The following is a 6,035-nucleotide window of genomic DNA, read 5'->3' as shown; positions in this document are numbered from 1 at the left end:
ATATATGTATGTTGATACTCTGAGTATTGTATTCTAGATGTTATAAATATACTGTCTTTTGCTGTTAGGTTGCATAAATAAAATTATTTTTTACTCGGTACCCAGTGCGGGTTGGGTCGTATGAATGATAGTAGGATTGTTGACGTGGCTGATTTATAGATATTGTGGATGACGAATGAATATATATTTATTTATTTATTTATTAGTGAAAAAAAATTGTACGAAAATCGGGGCGTCACAGGTACGTGTTGGATTCTTTACATATTATTACCTACAAGAATGTAAAGATTAGGGACACCTTAGCATATAAGGAGATACCTGTTCAGGATCTAGACCGTAAAGTTTAGAAGCTTCGTACTAAAGAGATACTATTAGTAAAGATATTATGGCGGAACCATGAGGTTGAGGAAGCTTCTTGGGAACTGGAAACAGAAATACGCCGGAAGTATCCACAATTATTTTGAGTATGTGTACAGCACCCTACTTTGGGTTGGGATAGGTGCTTAGTCGTCGGGAGTGTGTATATTGTGAACTCTTGAGACGGTTTATGTTTGTAACCACGGTATTCCTCCGCTATAAGTGAGGGTATGTATGTATGTGTTGTGATGGGGCTGCGTTGTAGTAGTCCCCAATTTCTCTCTAGAGTTGCGTGTATATTTGATTTTATGAATGAGTTTATGGATGAGTGATGGCAAATTTCGAGGATGAAATTTTTGTAAGGAAGGGAGGTTGTAAGAACTCGAACCGTAATATATGAATTTAAATAATGAAGAAAAGGGTAAAATTGGGATTTGAGCAGGCTTCATCGACGAAGCCAGATTTCGTCGACGAAGGCCTTATGCTGCTTATCGACGAAGTTCAGAGGCTCATCAATGAGGAGAAGCCGAGAGGTTTCGAGAAACCGGTAATATCAGGTTCATCGACGAAGCCATTGTCTCATTGATGAGATGACCATGTGGCCTCGTCGACGAGGACGCCATTCGTCGACGAGGGCGGTCGGGTCAAAGGGCTATAAATATCCTTTCAATTACTTCCAAGCTAAGAAATCTAAAAATATCCTCTCTCTCTCTCTCTCTAGATTTCTTCGTCGTTCATCTTCTGATTCGATAATCCGACGTTACCATGAGGATCGTGGAAGGATTCTCTTCGAGAATAGTGGATCAGAATCTCGTTTCAGAGATTTCAGGTTTCGGCTTAAAATCGAGGTAAGACTCAATTTTCTTTTCTGATCTGGTAGTTTGGTAAAGAACGGAGTCATGAGTATATTTTGTACTACGTTTTGTAGGTTTTGAGAACTCAGTTCGCTGTTTAGGAGCCGTAGAGTTCGGAATTGGTCTTTTGGGGGAAAGGTAAGGGAATACAGTTTATATTGGTTATTTTTGAAATCGGACTCGATAGAACTATGGTTCATAGTCCTGTGTGCGTTTTGGTTACTCATTTGGAGGGATCTGACGGGTAAAATTGTGGGTTTTTCATGTTACAGTTTAGAGAAAAAGGGGGTACTAGGTTGTATCCCTAGTTTTGTTGAAAACCGTTTGTATATTATGATTTATACTGTGTAATAGGGATGGTCGTGCCTTGACTTTGTATTAAAATGTATATGATTGGAAAACATGATTTCGGATTACCAAATGGGTGTGGATTGTTTGGTTATATGAGCATGCATGGTTGTGTTTTGTTGAAATGTAATAGGATCTGGATTCTGAATTGTTCCAGGTAGAAAAGAGTGTCCGGCTCTATATCCGAGGGCGTGTGTTTATCGCCTGCCACGTAGGCAAGAGTGCCCAACTCTATATCCGAGGGCGTGAGCCTATACCGGTTGATCACTGAAGGGTGTGGATCCACCAATTTGCGCTGGTACAATGCCATAGGAGCCTAGGGCTACGTCATGTGCTGGTGGCGCCGTGTATCACGGGTTGGCTACGGGCTAACGCTAGATATCGCCGACCAGCTATGAGCCAAGGGGTGTGACGACATCGAGTAGATCATGGGCGTGCGTATGCGTGTGTGTGCATGTATGCACTATACTGGAACTACATTGTGAAAATAATAGAAATGCTTTTAACTGTGTATATTTTGTTGTCATGATAACACTCGAATGTCGCACACTAATATAACCTGTGTTTGCCTTACTGAGATGTGTCTCACCCCTACTGTACATACATTTTTATAAGTCCTTCGAGTAACCGGAACTAGCGTCCTAGTGTTGGGAGCGTAGTGGCCGATGTACTGCGGGTAGCGCTTGGGTAAGTGTTAGGACTTTTGTTTCGTGGGTTGCCGTTTTGGAGTATGTTTGGCACCCGAATGTACGTTTTGTATATAGAGAGCTTAGACTCCCTTTTTGTATAGACTTTGGTATGGTACTATATATACGTAGAAAGACCCTTCTTCTTTTTTTCCGCTGTGTATATGATTGTATGTGGATGCATTTTGGGTGCTTGGGAACCCCACGGGGTTGGACCCTCATCCATTGTCCTGTATCTTTGGATGGTTTGTATGATACAGGAACAGGTTAGATTACATTTTCATCCCTGAGTCCCATTATCGAGTTCAGGGTGTGACAGTGCTCATATCACATGTGTACATACAAGGACTGGTTTGACTCCTATGAACCAATCTCTAGAGGGACAATGTTGATGGGTAATTAGAACGACCCCAAAAAAATTACAGCATTTTTATTTTTATATAAAATACAAATTACTCTAATACCCCTATAATATCTGCTATAACATCTCAGGCCCCAAATGGGCACTGAGGTAACCCTGTACACAAATTGACACACCTATGTGGTGGAAAACATAAAGTCATACACTCATATTTATAATACCAGAATTAAGCGTTTCTAAACCATATAAACATATTTACACATCACCCCAGTATCATCTACTCAAAAATATAATCCCTTGAATACATTTACCCTATAAATAGGGCAAAATAAAAGATCTCTCTATCTACGAGCTTGATCTGCTAGCTTAGCTAGATCACCTGAAAAATGTTAAACCATTGGGATGAGACAACGCTTAGTAAGAGGAAATATGCTATTACTAGTGGGTGGCGACTAAGTTTCATAAATATTATAATGATAATATCTGAAACCGTATAAGCTGGTAAATCATTATACGGTATGACTTGCATTTAACATAGTTTAAAATATAATTGTAATATCTGAGTTTTCTACTTTTTCATACTTCTAGTATCATGTTATATTGCTAATATTCTGTAAATCTGTATACATATACATAACTGAGATTTTACCCTGGAAAATTGTACGTCATGATTTAACCCCTCATGACAAGGTTGTGCGGCCCGTAAGCGGAACTTAATCCTGGTTGGCCTACTAGGTAAGTCAACTGTACTCTACCAATCCTCAGTCCAGCCAAATTGCAACCTCTCCTAAGCTCGAAACTAAAAACTACCTCGTCAAATCGGCCTCCTCAACGCAGAATACTGGGGAGACTGCAATCTCTTCATAGGCACGGCTGACGGAATCCACATACTATCTAAGATATGTTGTTGCACTCTGATCTAAAAATAGCATCGGTACCGGGCTCTGTTAACTGAACATAACTTGATTCATTAGGGTCTAATACTGTATATACTATTTCTATAGATATCCTACTATTTTCATCATGATTTCAAAATAATCATAACACTATAAATCTAATCTGAAAATACTATAATATTTGACTGTAATATCTAACTGTTATATCTGAATGAAAAATATGTAATGTTTGAGTGTTACGGTTTTGGAAAACATGGCATTCTGTAAATGCTGTAAAATACTTGTCTGTGTAATATTTGTAAAATATATGTCTGGTAAATATCTATCTATAAATGTATCTGTCTATGTATACACTGTAAATCATGATATACTGAAAAACTATATAAATTATGTATTTAACAAATATCTACTCAGGCCACACAATTAATAAAACTCATGTTCTGAAATCAGTAAAACTGTGTAATTTATACCCTATACATTAATAAACAAATACTATAATTTACTCATAATATTTCTGAATTTCCTAGCATAACATATTTTCCTTACCTAACTGGCTAGGAGGCTCGCCTCTAACTTGATCCTCACGCTCACGGCGTACTATCCCCAAAATCCTAAAATAATACATATATGCATATATCCAATAAATCAACTATATTTCCCGAACCTACATACTCATAAATTTTCTGAATTATAATTTACTTGGGCTCTTGAAAATATTCACTGGGTCCTCAGCCCATGCCTGCAGGGTCCCAAAAACACTCTAGTCCTGAAATCATAACACCCTAATTTTATTCCAAAAAACTCTAGTATATTCTCATATAACTTAAAATCTAAACTCAAACAAGTCTAATACAACTAAAAATACCCAATTATTCAACTTACCCTAATTTTGGGATGGTGCCCAAGTTGGCCTAACCAACAATCTACTCCAACAGTTTTGAAGAGAATCTTCCCAAGAGTAACGTGGTGGCTTCCGATTGTCCAACCGGCGAAAAATGAAGCCGAAAACATAGAGAGAAAGGGAGAGAGTCGGTTTTTAGAGAGAGAAGGGATTCCTGCACAATTTCTTGCTGAAAGAAAAAATTCGATTTAGGCATATTTATAAACCTGGATTCGTTGACAAGACACGTCACCTCGTCAACGAGTCCATAAAGGAAATTTGTCACCGAACATGAATCCCTTTTCGATAAACTTCAGGCTCTGCAAAACCCCCTCTCGGTAAATTCTCGTCGACGAGACACGTGTCCACATCGACGATCCCAAGCAGTATACTCGTCGTCGAGAACCTTGTGTTCGTTGACAAGACCCTATGAGTCCTATTTTGGAAATTTTCTTTTCTTCCCTTTTTCTTTTACTATTTAATTACTCTAATTCTTTGGGTCTCTACAGTAATGATGCTTCTTGTTTTATTCTTGGTATTGGAACGGTCAAAATCAGGATGTTTGATGGTGTGGTTAGAACCATTAGGGATGTGAGGCATGTTCCAGATCTAAAAAAGAATATGATTTTCTTGGGCTCTTTGGACAATAATGGTTTCTCTTTTTCAGCTAGGGATGGTGTGCTGAAAGTGGCTAGAGGTTCATTGGTAGTAATGAAGGGTCATCTGAGGAACAATTTGTACACTCTGGTGGGTAGCACAGTGACAGGTGGAGCTGCAACTAGTACCTCTTCTGATATAAATACAGATGATATTACTCTGTGGCATATGAGGCTGGGTCACTTGAGTGAGCGTGTTTTGTAGGAGCTGCACAAGCGAAACTTACTAGGAAGTAATTCTTGTTGTAAGTTTAAGTTCTGTAAATACTATTTTTTTAGTAAACAACGTGGGGTGAGTTTCAAAACAGGAAAGCATACGAGCAAAGAGGTGCTGGAGTTTCAGAACAGGAAAGCATACGAGGAGAGAAGGTAAGGAATGAGTTGCTAGCTGTGCAACAACTGCTGCATGATGATCCTGCTAATGTAGAATTACAGAAATCTTTGGAGGCCATGAAAGGGGAAGCTTGTAGGCTTGAAGAAGCAAACATATTATTCTTAGCTCAAATCTCTAAATGCAAATACCTCAAGAACTATGACAAAGGCATTACTTTCTTTCATGCTCTAATGAGAAGAAATACAAACAGGAACCAGTGAGACAGGCTACAGTTCCTTAGGAAATTCCTCAAACAGGTGATAGACATGAGCCCACAGGGCTAACCACCGGCAGATAAAGGAGGAATGTTAAGCCTCTGGTCAGGTATGGGTATGAGGACTTAGTTGCATTTGCTTTGATTACTAGTAGTGAAGATCCTTCTGATTTTCAGGAAGCAGTTCAAAGTTCTGAACGAGATAGTTGGCTTGGAGTCATGGTTGAGGAGATGGAGTCTCTTCATAAGAATAACACTTGGGTGTTAGTTCAGAAGCCCAAGGACAGGAAGTTGATTGGTTGTATGTGGGTTTTCAGAAAAAAAGAACCTACTTCAGAATCAGAAGGGATAAAATATAAGGTCAGGTTAGTAGCAAAAGGATACAAATAGGAAGAAAGGTATAGATTGTA

Source organism: Malania oleifera, chromosome 1, assembly GCF_029873635.1.
Source record: "Malania oleifera isolate guangnan ecotype guangnan chromosome 1, ASM2987363v1, whole genome shotgun sequence".
Lineage (NCBI taxonomy): Eukaryota > Viridiplantae > Streptophyta > Magnoliopsida > Santalales > Ximeniaceae > Malania > Malania oleifera.
This window is presented reverse-complemented; position numbering follows the sequence as displayed.